The sequence below is a fragment of the Atractosteus spatula genome, chromosome 1, assembly GCF_055471065.1.
Source record: "Atractosteus spatula isolate fAtrSpa1 chromosome 1, fAtrSpa1.hap1, whole genome shotgun sequence".
NCBI lineage: Eukaryota > Metazoa > Chordata > Actinopteri > Semionotiformes > Lepisosteidae > Atractosteus > Atractosteus spatula.
Genome location: NC_142706.1, coordinates 73229109 through 73242007, shown reverse-complemented (window position 1 = coordinate 73242007; position 12899 = coordinate 73229109). Strand labels below are relative to the sequence as shown.

The following is a 12899-nucleotide window of genomic DNA, read 5'->3' as shown; positions in this document are numbered from 1 at the left end:
AAAGATGGCTCTTTTAATGGCATGCGTGTGATTCGTATTAGGAAAAAAACACGTTTGTAAAACGAATATCAAAGCTGCCTCTAAATCTGCAATTGAAGGTCAGTCAATAAACAACTCGTTTTTCGTAGAAATATACATATATTCATTTATAACCCATTTCATTCATTGAGCACAGATTCTCCAACAAAATGAGCAGGGATGGATTCAGAGTGAGCAGAAAAAAAGGGAAAAACCGAGTTAAGAACAAGAAAGCATAGCGTATGTCTGTAACGGGCACTAAAACGAGTACCATGTCGTCTGCCGGTGCTCGTGAATAACCCCCCTCTATGAAGCGGTTTCACCAGCATGTTGTGCTGCTCACGGGGGGGGGCTGCCGAGCGCGGAAGCCCAGCACAGCTCCCCAGCACACAGCAAAGCCGCCTGCACTGCCGCATCTGTTATTGGACCAAGCACACCAGGGGAGAGCGCGAACGCAGTCCCCCACTACCAGAAATTATGCAGTCGAGATTCCCACATTTGGGGAATTCGCAGGGGTCAGCACAGCCGGAGTGCAATGGCCGAGCCTCGCCCTGGGTGAACCTCCTTCTTGATCAAGGTATCTCCCCTGCCAGGTAAGTATGAGTTGTACAGGCCCCTGCAAGCGGCCCGCACCCACAGCACAGCACTCGCAGCCTAGGCCAGCTCCTCGCCCTGCACGCCACCGCCTCCTGCTGGGCCCACTCTTTCGCACACTCACACGCCACACCAACACTCAAAAGTGTGGGGAAAACGAGAAAACGAGCGCGCCGTTTCCTACACATCTGCAGTCGCCATTTCGCCATCGCAGCATGTCCCGGGATGCAATTCGGCCTCATTTACATATCACCAGACCGGCAGATCGCTACGCAAGCTCGCGACGTGCGCCTGCCACACACCGAACAAACACCGGAGCCTCTTCAGCAATTTCCGAAAAACGCGCCTGCTCGCCTGCCCCCAAGGCTCCGTCTCTTACCTGCTCTCCAGAGCCTGCTGCCTTCCGTGCTTTTCCCTCGGCACCGCTGCACCGCACCGCACACAGCTCCTGCAGCGGGGGGAGAAAGTTTCCACGCTCCGCCGCAGGGAAGGCTCGCTCCGTGCGCACACGTCCTTTCAATGCCAGTTCAACAAGTGCTCCGCATTAGCAGCGTCGGGGCTCCGGCGTGTCGCGCCTCACCTCACCTCGCACAGCCCCCTTCCTTCAATGTCTGGCGCTGGGCACGCCCCGCTCTCCTCCACCTCATCTTATCGCGTGTGACCTCCGACAATGGCCACAATGCCGGGGAATGGCACCTGTAAAGTGTTAATTGGGGCACAGGAACAGCCCGCCTCGTCTCGGGGGCCGGCTTCAAAGACAATACAGCAAGCACAGCGGGGCGGGGGAAGAAGACGACACGACACTCGCAGGCACATTCAGCTCCGGCGGGAACGAGTCCTCCGTCGGTCTTTTCAAGTGCTGAGAGCCGAGTAATCCCCGGTGACTAGGTCTCACCCTGCGACTCTCGACTGGGCTCAACCACGGCAGCCCAGCAGGTGTGAGCCCGGCCGGCACCCGGATGGGAGATTCCCCCCGGGAAAGCTCAGGTTGCTGCTGCTGCTCCTGCGAGAGGGGTGACTGGGACCAGTAGGGAGCGCTCACCCTGCGGGCTGTGTGGCTCTCTTATGCCCCAGCATCCTCATGGCGACACTCTGCTGCACAAACAGGCGCCGTCCTTCGGGGGAGGCGTAAAACCGAGGTGTCCTGACCCTCCTTGGCCATTCCAAATCCCAGGGCGTCTCTCAAGAAAGAGTCACGGGGGTGTTACCCATCAGTCGGGCTCTCCTCCTAATCCCCGTCTCACCTGTAACAATCAATGATGAGGCCCCCTGTCCCGTGATATTGTACTTGTCTCCTGGCCGCTGGCTGGCGCCGTGAGATTTAGTGCTCGCGCAAGAGACCGGGGCAGGGCGCGAACGCGGCCCCCCGCCCCCCGCCCCCCACAAAGTGTGCGCTCCAGGTTCCCTCTCGGGGCTCTGCAGCACAGCGTCCCGGCGCTTCCTCCTCGCCGGCCGCCGGGACAGCGGAAAGGCAGCGAGAAGGAGCCTCTTGCTCTGACGCCGCAAGGCCACAAGAGGGCGGAGGCGCCGCGCGTCTGGCCGACGTGTAGGGCCGGTGCGCTTTATGTGCCGAAATAAAACGCGACAGCCCAGAAATGTTTTCAGAGTGCTGTGCACTGGAGGTTTCTGTCTTGTGAACACTTGCCTTGTGCTCCTCCGTGCAGTTTGTTTGTCCTGCTCCAGTGCGGGACAAGAGCAGGGCAAGCCAACTGAAGGGAGCACATTCGCCAACATCCAGGCACGCACTGAGTTCGAAAGCGGCTCCTTTCCAAAGAATCGCACATGAACGATCCCTCAGTCCCGCCCAGGGGGCACGGCGCCCCCGCCACACAGCTTCAAGTAGCGAGTCCGGCGCCCCGGCTTGCGCTTACGGCCACACCACCCTGAACACGCCCGATCTCGTCTGATCTCGGAAGCTAAGCAGGGTCGGGCCTGGTTAGTACTTGGATGGGAGACCGCCTGGGAATACCAGGTGCTGTAAGCTTTTGCTCTCTCGGCCAGCGGGGGTCGCCGTTGGTGCCGTAGGCTTTGGGAGGAAGAACTCGAGTATGGACATTTATTTCCCGAAAATACCAAACATTTCAATCTTCCCACTTTTGTTTCCTTCGGCAACGCTGACTGGCAAACGGTATCGCGACGGTCGTCCACTTTCTAGGCATGCCAGTTCAGAAAGAGAAGCTCCCTCACATCCCTTCAGATGCTCAAGAAAAATGATCGATATCCTGATCTCTAAAGATGGCTCTTTTAATGGCATGCGTGTGATTCGTATTAGGAAAAAAACACGTTTGTAAAACGAATATCAAAGCTGCCTCTAAATCTGCAATTGAAGGTCAGTCAATAAACAACTCGTTTTTCGTAGAAATATACATATATTCATTTATAACCCATTTCACTCATTGAGCACAGATTCTCCAACAAAATGAGCAGGGATGGATTCAGAGTGAGCAGAAAAAAAGGGAAAAACCGAGTTAAGAACAAGAAAGCATAGCGTATGTCTGTAACGGGCACTAAAACGAGTACCATGTCGTCTGCCGGTGCTCGTGAATAACCCCAGGGCATCTTTCTAATAACCCCCCTCTATGAAGCGGTTTCACCAGCATGTTGTGCTGCTCACGGGGGGGGACTGCCGAGCGCGGAAGCCCAGCACAGCTCCCCAGCACACAGCAAAGCCGCCTGCACTGCCGCATCTGTTATTGGACCAAGCACACCAGGGGAGAGCGCGAACGCAGTCCCCCACTACCAGAAATTATGCAGTCGAGATTCCCACATTTGGGGAATTCGCAGGGGTCAGCACAGCCGGAGTGCAATGGCCGAGCCTCGCCCTGGGTGAACCTCCTTCTTGATCAAGGTATCTCCCCTGCCAGGTAAGTATGAGTTGTACAGGCCCCTGCAAGCGGCCCGCACCCACAGCACAGCACTCGCAGCCTAGGCCAGCTCCTCGCCCTGCACGCCACCGCCTCCTGCTGGGCCCACTCTTTCGCACACTCACACGCCACACCAACACTCAAAAGTGTGGGGAAAACGAGAAAACGAGCGCGCCGTTTCCTACACATCTGCAGTCGCCATTTCGCCATCGCAGCATGTCCCGGGATGCAATTCGGCCTCATTTACATATCACCAGACCGGCAGATCGCTACGCAAGCTCGCGACGTGCGCCTGCCACACACCGAACAAACACCGGAGCCTCTTCAGCAATTTCCGAAAAACGCGCCTGCTCGCCTGCCCCCAAGGCTCCGTCTCTTACCTGCTCTCCAGAGCCTGCTGCCTTCCGTGCTTTTCCCTCGGCACCGCTGCACCGCACCGCACACAGCTCCTGCAGCGGGGGGAGAAAGTTTCCACGCTCCGCCGCAGGGAAGGCTCGCTCCGTGCGCACACGTCCTTTCAATGCCAGTTCAACAAGTGCTCCGCATTAGCAGCGTCGGGGCTCCGGCGTGTCGCGCCTCACCTCACCTCGCACAGCCCCCTTCCTTCAATGTCTGGCGCTGGGCACGCCCCGCTCTCCTCCACCTCATCTTATCGCGTGTGACCTCCGACAATGGCCACAATGCCGGGGAATGGCACCTGTAAAGTGTTAATTGGGGCACAGGAACAGCCCGCCTCGTCTCGGGGGCCGGCTTCAAAGACAATACAGCAAGCACAGCGGGGCGGGGGAAGAAGACGACACGACACTCGCAGGCACATTCAGCTCCGGCGGGAACGAGTCCTCCGTCGGTCTTTTCAAGTGCTGAGAGCCGAGTAATCCCCGGTGACTAGGTCTCACCCTGCGACTCTCGACTGGGCTCAACCACGGCAGCCCAGCAGGTGTGAGCCCGGCCGGCACCCGGATGGGAGATTCCCCCCGGGAAAGCTCAGGTTGCTGCTGCTGCTCCTGCGAGAGGGGTGACTGGGACCAGTAGGGAGCGCTCACCCTGCGGGCTGTGTGGCTCTCTTATGCCCCAGCATCCTCATGGCGACACTCTGCTGCACAAACAGGCGCCGTCCTTCGGGGGAGGCGTAAAACCGAGGTGTCCTGACCCTCCTTGGCCATTCCAAATCCCAGGGCGTCTCTCAAGAAAGAGTCACGGGGGTGTTACCCATCAGTCGGGCTCTCCTCCTAATCCCCGTCTCACCTGTAACAATCAATGATGAGGCCCCCTGTCCCGTGATATTGTACTTGTCTCCTGGCCGCTGGCTGGCGCCGTGAGATTTAGTGCTCGCGCAAGAGACCGGGGCAGGGCGCGAACGCGGCCCCCCGCCCCCCGCCCCCCACAAAGTGTGCGCTCCAGGTTCCCTCTCGGGGCTCTGCAGCACAGCGTCCCGGCGCTTCCTCCTCGCCGGCCGCCGGGACAGCGGAAAGGCAGCGAGAAGGAGCCTCTTGCTCTGACGCCGCAAGGCCACAAGAGGGCGGAGGCGCCGCGCGTCTGGCCGACGTGTAGGGCCGGTGCGCTTTATGTGCCGAAATAAAACGCGACAGCCCAGAAATGTTTTCAGAGTGCTGTGCACTGGAGGTTTCTGTCTTGTGAACACTTGCCTTGTGCTCCTCCGTGCAGTTTGTTTGTCCTGCTCCAGTGCGGGACAAGAGCAGGGCAAGCCAACTGAAGGGAGCACATTCGCCAACATCCAGGCACGCACTGAGTTCGAAAGCGGCTCCTTTCCAAAGAATCGCACATGAACGATCCCTCAGTCCCGCCCAGGGGGCACGGCGCCCCCGCCACACAGCTTCAAGTAGCGAGTCCGGCGCCCCGGCTTGCGCTTACGGCCACACCACCCTGAACACGCCCGATCTCGTTTGATCTCGGAAGCTAAGCAGGGTCGGGCCTGGTTAGTACTTGGATGGGAGACCGCCTGGGAATACCAGGTGCTGTAAGCTTTTGCTCTCTCGGCCAGCGGGGGTCGCCGTTGGTGCCGTAGGCTTTGGGAGGAAGAACTCGAGTATGGACATTTATTTCCCGAAAATACCAAACATTTCAATCTTCCCACTTTTGTTTCCTTCGGCAACGCTGACTGGCAAACGGTATCGCGACGGTCGTCCACTTTCTAGGCATGCCAGTTCAGAAAGAGAAGCTCCCTCACATCCCTTCAGATGCTCAAGAAAAATGATCGATATCCTGATCTCTAAAGATGGCTCTTTTAATGGCATGCGTGTGATTCGTATTAGGAAAAAAACACGTTTGTAAAACGAATATCAAAGCTGCCTCTAAATCTGCAATTGAAGGTCAGTCAATAAACAACTCGTTTTTCGTAGAAATATACATATATTCATTTATAACCCATTTCATTCATTGAGCACAGATTCTCCAACAAAATGAGCAGGGATGGATTCAGAGTGAGCAGAAAAAAAGGGAAAAACCGAGTTAAGAACAAGAAAGCATAGCGTATGTCTGTAACGGGCACTAAAACGAGTACCATGTCGTCTGCCGGTGCTCGTGAATAACCCCCCTCTATGAAGCGGTTTCACCAGCATGTTGTGCTGCTCACGGGGGGGGGCTGCCGAGCGCGGAAGCCCAGCACAGCTCCCCAGCACACAGCAAAGCCGCCTGCACTGCCGCATCTGTTATTGGACCAAGCACACCAGGGGAGAGCGCGAACGCAGTCCCCCACTACCAGAAATTATGCAGTCGAGATTCCCACATTTGGGGAATTCGCAGGGGTCAGCACAGCCGGAGTGCAATGGCCGAGCCTCGCCCTGGGTGAACCTCCTTCTTGATCAAGGTATCTCCCCTGCCAGGTAAGTATGAGTTGTACAGGCCCCTGCAAGCGGCCCGCACCCACAGCACAGCACTCGCAGCCTAGGCCAGCTCCTCGCCCTGCACGCCACCGCCTCCTGCTGGGCCCACTCTTTCGCACACTCACACGCCACACCAACACTCAAAAGTGTGGGGAAAACGAGAAAACGAGCGCGCCGTTTCCTACACATCTGCAGTCGCCATTTCGCCATCGCAGCATGTCCCGGGATGCAATTCGGCCTCATTTACATATCACCAGACCGGCAGATCGCTACGCAAGCTCGCGACGTGCGCCTGCCACACACCGAACAAACACCGGAGCCTCTTCAGCAATTTCCGAAAAACGCGCCTGCTCGCCTGCCCCCAAGGCTCCGTCTCTTACCTGCTCTCCAGAGCCTGCTGCCTTCCGTGCTTTTCCCTCGGCACCGCTGCACCGCACCGCACACAGCTCCTGCAGCGGGGGGAGAAAGTTTCCACGCTCCGCCGCAGGGAAGGCTCGCTCCGTGCGCACACGTCCTTTCAATGCCAGTTCAACAAGTGCTCCGCATTAGCAGCGTCGGGGCTCCGGCGTGTCGCGCCTCACCTCACCTCGCACAGCCCCCTTCCTTCAATGTCTGGCGCTGGGCACGCCCCGCTCTCCTCCACCTCATCTTATCGCGTGTGACCTCCGACAATGGCCACAATGCCGGGGAATGGCACCTGTAAAGTGTTAATTGGGGCACAGGAACAGCCCGCCTCGTCTCGGGGGCCGGCTTCAAAGACAATACAGCAAGCACAGCGGGGCGGGGGAAGAAGACGACACGACACTCGCAGGCACATTCAGCTCCGGCGGGAACGAGTCCTCCGTCGGTCTTTTCAAGTGCTGAGAGCCGAGTAATCCCCGGTGACTAGGTCTCACCCTGCGACTCTCGACTGGGCTCAACCACGGCAGCCCAGCAGGTGTGAGCCCGGCCGGCACCCGGATGGGAGATTCCCCCCGGGAAAGCTCAGGTTGCTGCTGCTGCTCCTGCGAGAGGGGTGACTGGGACCAGTAGGGAGCGCTCACCCTGCGGGCTGTGTGGCTCTCTTATGCCCCAGCATCCTCATGGCGACACTCTGCTGCACAAACAGGCGCCGTCCTTCGGGGGAGGCGTAAAACCGAGGTGTCCTGACCCTCCTTGGCCATTCCAAATCCCAGGGCGTCTCTCAAGAAAGAGTCACGGGGGTGTTACCCATCAGTCGGGCTCTCCTCCTAATCCCCGTCTCACCTGTAACAATCAATGATGAGGCCCCCTGTCCCGTGATATTGTACTTGTCTCCTGGCCGCTGGCTGGCGCCGTGAGATTTAGTGCTCGCGCAAGAGACCGGGGCAGGGCGCGAACGCGGCCCCCCGCCCCCCGCCCCCCACAAAGTGTGCGCTCCAGGTTCCCTCTCGGGGCTCTGCAGCACAGCGTCCCGGCGCTTCCTCCTCGCCGGCCGCCGGGACAGCGGAAAGGCAGCGAGAAGGAGCCTCTTGCTCTGACGCCGCAAGGCCACAAGAGGGCGGAGGCGCCGCGCGTCTGGCCGACGTGTAGGGCCGGTGCGCTTTATGTGCCGAAATAAAACGCGACAGCCCAGAAATGTTTTCAGAGTGCTGTGCACTGGAGGTTTCTGTCTTGTGAACACTTGCCTTGTGCTCCTCCGTGCAGTTTGTTTGTCCTGCTCCAGTGCGGGACAAGAGCAGGGCAAGCCAACTGAAGGGAGCACATTCGCCAACATCCAGGCACGCACTGAGTTCGAAAGCGGCTCCTTTCCAAAGAATCGCACATGAACGATCCCTCAGTCCCGCCCAGGGGGCACGGCGCCCCCGCCACACAGCTTCAAGTAGCGAGTCCGGCGCCCCGGCTTGCGCTTACGGCCACACCACCCTGAACACGCCCGATCTCGTCTGATCTCGGAAGCTAAGCAGGGTCGGGCCTGGTTAGTACTTGGATGGGAGACCGCCTGGGAATACCAGGTGCTGTAAGCTTTTGCTCTCTCGGCCAGCGGGGGTCGCCGTTGGTGCCGTAGGCTTTGGGAGGAAGAACTCGAGTATGGACATTTATTTCCCGAAAATACCAAACATTTCAATCTTCCCACTTTTGTTTCCTTCGGCAACGCTGACTGGCAAACGGTATCGCGACGGTCGTCCACTTTCTAGGCATGCCAGTTCAGAAAGAGAAGCTCCCTCACATCCCTTCAGATGCTCAAGAAAAATGATCGATATCCTGATCTCTAAAGATGGCTCTTTTAATGGCATGCGTGTGATTCGTATTAGGAAAAAAACACGTTTGTAAAACGAATATCAAAGCTGCCTCTAAATCTGCAATTGAAGGTCAGTCAATAAACAACTCGTTTTTCGTAGAAATATACATATATTCATTTATAACCCATTTCACTCATTGAGCACAGATTCTCCAACAAAATGAGCAGGGATGGATTCAGAGTGAGCAGAAAAAAAGGGAAAAACCGAGTTAAGAACAAGAAAGCATAGCGTATGTCTGTAACGGGCACTAAAACGAGTACCATGTCGTCTGCCGGTGCTCGTGAATAACCCCAGGGCATCTTTCTAATAACCCCCCTCTATGAAGCGGTTTCACCAGCATGTTGTGCTGCTCACGGGGGGGGACTGCCGAGCGCGGAAGCCCAGCACAGCTCCCCAGCACACAGCAAAGCCGCCTGCACTGCCGCATCTGTTATTGGACCAAGCACACCAGGGGAGAGCGCGAACGCAGTCCCCCACTACCAGAAATTATGCAGTCGAGATTCCCACATTTGGGGAATTCGCAGGGGTCAGCACAGCCGGAGTGCAATGGCCGAGCCTCGCCCTGGGTGAACCTCCTTCTTGATCAAGGTATCTCCCCTGCCAGGTAAGTATGAGTTGTACAGGCCCCTGCAAGCGGCCCGCACCCACAGCACAGCACTCGCAGCCTAGGCCAGCTCCTCGCCCTGCACGCCACCGCCTCCTGCTGGGCCCACTCTTTCGCACACTCACACGCCACACCAACACTCAAAAGTGTGGGGAAAACGAGAAAACGAGCGCGCCGTTTCCTACACATCTGCAGTCGCCATTTCGCCATCGCAGCATGTCCCGGGATGCAATTCGGCCTCATTTACATATCACCAGACCGGCAGATCGCTACGCAAGCTCGCGACGTGCGCCTGCCACACACCGAACAAACACCGGAGCCTCTTCAGCAATTTCCGAAAAACGCGCCTGCTCGCCTGCCCCCAAGGCTCCGTCTCTTACCTGCTCTCCAGAGCCTGCTGCCTTCCGTGCTTTTCCCTCGGCACCGCTGCACCGCACCGCACACAGCTCCTGCAGCGGGGGGAGAAAGTTTCCACGCTCCGCCGCAGGGAAGGCTCGCTCCGTGCGCACACGTCCTTTCAATGCCAGTTCAACAAGTGCTCCGCATTAGCAGCGTCGGGGCTCCGGCGTGTCGCGCCTCACCTCACCTCGCACAGCCCCCTTCCTTCAATGTCTGGCGCTGGGCACGCCCCGCTCTCCTCCACCTCATCTTATCGCGTGTGACCTCCGACAATGGCCACAATGCCGGGGAATGGCACCTGTAAAGTGTTAATTGGGGCACAGGAACAGCCCGCCTCGTCTCGGGGGCCGGCTTCAAAGACAATACAGCAAGCACAGCGGGGCGGGGGAAGAAGACGACACGACACTCGCAGGCACATTCAGCTCCGGCGGGAACGAGTCCTCCGTCGGTCTTTTCAAGTGCTGAGAGCCGAGTAATCCCCGGTGACTAGGTCTCACCCTGCGACTCTCGACTGGGCTCACCCACGGCAGCCCAGCAGGTGTGAGCCCGGCCGGCACCCGGATGGGAGATTCCCCCCGGGAAAGCTCAGGTTGCTGCTGCTGCTCCTGCGAGAGGGGTGACTGGGACCAGTAGGGAGCGCTCACCCTGCGGGCTGTGTGGCTCTTATGCCCCAGCATCCTCATGGCGACACTCTGCTGCACAAACAGGCGCCGTCCTTCGGGGGAGGCGTAAAACCGAGGTGTCCTGACCCTCCTTGGCCATTCCAAATCCCAGGGCGTCTCTCAAGAAAGAGTCACGGGGGTGTTACCCATCAGTCGGGCTCTCCTCCTAATCCCCGTCTCACCTGTAACAATCAATGATGAGGCCCCCTGTCCCGTGATATTGTACTTGTCTCCTGGCCGCTGGCTGGCGCCGTGAGATTTAGTGCTCGCGCAAGAGACCGGGGCAGGGCGCGAACGCGGCCCCCCGCCCCCCGCCCCCCACAAAGTGTGCGATCCAGGTTCCCTCTCGGGGCTCTGCAGCACAGCGTCCCGGCGCTTCCTCCTCGCCGGCCGCCGGGACAGCGGAAAGGCAGCGAGAAGGAGCCTCTTGCTCTGACGCCGCAAGGCCACAAGAGGGCGGAGGCGCCGCGCGTCTGGCCGACGTGTAGGGCCGGTGCGCTTTATGTGCCGAAATAAAACGCGACAGCCCAGAAATGTTTTCAGAGTGCTGTGCACTGGAGGTTTCTGTCTTGTGAACACTTGCCTTGTGCTCCTCCGTGCAGTTTGTTTGTCCTGCTCCAGTGCGGGACAAGAGCAGGGCAAGCCAACTGAAGGGAGCACATTCGCCAACATCCAGGCACGCACTGAGTTCGAAAGCGGCTCCTTTCCAAAGAATCGCACATGAACGATCCCTCAGTCCCGCCCAGGGGGCACGGCGCCCCCGCCACACAGCTTCAAGTAGCGAGTCCGGCGCCCCGGCTTGCGCTTACGGCCACACCACCCTGAACACGCCCGATCTCGTCTGATCTCGGAAGCTAAGCAGGGTCGGGCCTGGTTAGTACTTGGATGGGAGACCGCCTGGGAATACCAGGTGCTGTAAGCTTTTGCTCTCTCGGCCAGCGGGGGTCGCCGTTGGTGCCGTAGGCTTTGGGAGGAAGAACTCGAGTATGGACATTTATTTCCCGAAAATACCAAACATTTCAATCTTCCCACTTTTGTTTCCTTCGGCAACGCTGACTGGCAAACAGTATCGCGACGGTCGTCCACTTTCTAGGCATGCCAGTTCAGAAAGAGAAGCTCCCTCACATCCCTTCAGATGCTCAAGAAAAATGATCGATATCCTGATCTCTAAAGATGGCTCTTTTAATGGCATGCGTGTGATTCGTATTAGGAAAAAAACACGTTTGTAAAACGAATATCAAAGCTGCCTCTAAATCTGCAATTGAAGGTCAGTCAATAAACAACTCGTTTTTCGTAGAAATATACATATATTCATTTATAACCCATTTCATTCATTGAGCACAGATTCTCCAACAAAATGAGCAGGGATGGATTCAGAGTGAGCAGAAAAAAAGGGAAAAACCGAGTTAAGAACAAGAAAGCATAGCGTATGTCTGTAACGGGCACTAAAACGAGTACCATGTCGTCTGCCGGTGCTCGTGAATAACCCCCCTCTATGAAGCGGTTTCACCAGCATGTTGTGCTGCTCACGGGGGGGGACTGCCGAGCGCGGAAGCCCAGCACAGCTCCCCAGCACACAGCAAAGCCGCCTGCACTGCCGCATCTGTTATTGGACCAAGCACACCAGGGGAGAGCGCGAACGCAGTCCCCCACTACCAGAAATTATGCAGTCGAGATTCCCACATTTGGGGAATTCGCAGGGGTCAGCACAGCCGGAGTGCAATGGCCGAGCCTCGCCCTGGGTGAACCTCCTTCTTGATCAAGGTATCTCCCCTGCCAGGTAAGTATGAGTTGTACAGGCCCCTGCAAGCGGCCCGCACCCACAGCACAGCACTCGCAGCCTAGGCCAGCTCCTCGCCCTGCACGCCACCGCCTCCTGCTGGGCCCACTCTTTCGCACACTCACACGCCACACCAACACTCAAAAGTGTGGGGAAAACGAGAAAACGAGCGCGCCGTTTCCTACACATCTGCAGTCGCCATTTCGCCATCGCAGCATGTCCCGGGATGCAATTCGGCCTCATTTACATATCACCAGACCGGCAGATCGCTACGCAAGCTCGCGACGTGCGCCTGCCACACACCGAACAAACACCGGAGCCTCTTCAGCAATTTCCGAAAAACGCGCCTGCTCGCCTGCCCCCAAGGCTCCGTCTCTTACCTGCTCTCCAGAGCCTGCTGCCTTCCGTGCTTTTCCCTCGGCACCGCTGCACCGCACCGCACACAGCTCCTGCAGCGGGGGGAGAAAGTTTCCACGCTCCGCCGCAGGGAAGGCTCGCTCCGTGCGCACACGTCCTTTCAATGCCAGTTCAACAAGTGCTCCGCATTAGCAGCGTCGGGGCTCCGGCGTGTCGCGCCTCACCTCACCTCGCACAGCCCCCTTCCTTCAATGTCTGGCGCTGGGCACGCCCCGCTCTCCTCCACCTCATCTTATCGCGTGTGACCTCCGACAATGGCCACAATGCCGGGGAATGGCACCTGTAAAGTGTTAATTGGGGCACAGGAACAGCCCGCCTCGTCTCGGGGGCCGGCTTCAAAGACAATACAGCAAGCACAGCGGGGCGGGGGAAGAAGACGACACGACACTCGCAGGCACATTCAGCTCCGGCGGGAACGAGTCCTCCGTCGGTCTTTTCAAGTGCTGAGAGCCGAGTA

The 12899-nt window shown here is 58.0% G+C and overlaps 9 non-coding genes across 9 annotated transcripts; 4 read left to right on the top strand and 5 right to left on the bottom strand.

The window, feature by feature from the left end:
• Positions 1–455: 455 nt before the first annotated feature.
• LOC148841818 (U1 spliceosomal RNA) lies at positions 456–619 on the bottom strand. Its single transcript, XR_016093696.1, has one exon. It is a non-coding gene; the product is annotated as a U1 spliceosomal RNA (small nuclear RNA).
• Positions 620–2477: 1858 nt separating this feature from the next.
• LOC148841817 (5S ribosomal RNA) lies at positions 2478–2596 on the top strand. Its single transcript, XR_016093377.1, has one exon. It is a non-coding gene; the product is annotated as a 5S ribosomal RNA (ribosomal RNA).
• A 724-nt stretch (positions 2597–3320) lies between these two features.
• On the bottom strand, positions 3321–3484 carry LOC148841816 (U1 spliceosomal RNA). The gene has a single exon (XR_016093685.1). It is a non-coding gene; the product is annotated as a U1 spliceosomal RNA (small nuclear RNA).
• A 1858-nt stretch (positions 3485–5342) lies between these two features.
• LOC148841815 (5S ribosomal RNA) lies at positions 5343–5461 on the top strand. Its single transcript, XR_016093700.1, has one exon. It is a non-coding gene; the product is annotated as a 5S ribosomal RNA (ribosomal RNA).
• A 702-nt stretch (positions 5462–6163) lies between these two features.
• Positions 6164–6327, bottom strand: LOC148841814 (U1 spliceosomal RNA). The gene has a single exon (XR_016093674.1). It is a non-coding gene; the product is annotated as a U1 spliceosomal RNA (small nuclear RNA).
• Positions 6328–8185: 1858 nt separating this feature from the next.
• On the top strand, positions 8186–8304 carry LOC148841813 (5S ribosomal RNA). The gene has a single exon (XR_016093366.1). It is a non-coding gene; the product is annotated as a 5S ribosomal RNA (ribosomal RNA).
• Positions 8305–9028: 724 nt separating this feature from the next.
• On the bottom strand, positions 9029–9192 carry LOC148841812 (U1 spliceosomal RNA). Its single transcript, XR_016093662.1, has one exon. It is a non-coding gene; the product is annotated as a U1 spliceosomal RNA (small nuclear RNA).
• Positions 9193–11048: 1856 nt separating this feature from the next.
• On the top strand, positions 11049–11167 carry LOC148841811 (5S ribosomal RNA). The gene has a single exon (XR_016093355.1). It is a non-coding gene; the product is annotated as a 5S ribosomal RNA (ribosomal RNA).
• A 702-nt stretch (positions 11168–11869) lies between these two features.
• LOC148841810 (U1 spliceosomal RNA) lies at positions 11870–12033 on the bottom strand. The gene has a single exon (XR_016093651.1). It is a non-coding gene; the product is annotated as a U1 spliceosomal RNA (small nuclear RNA).
• Positions 12034–12899: the final 866 nt, after the last annotated feature.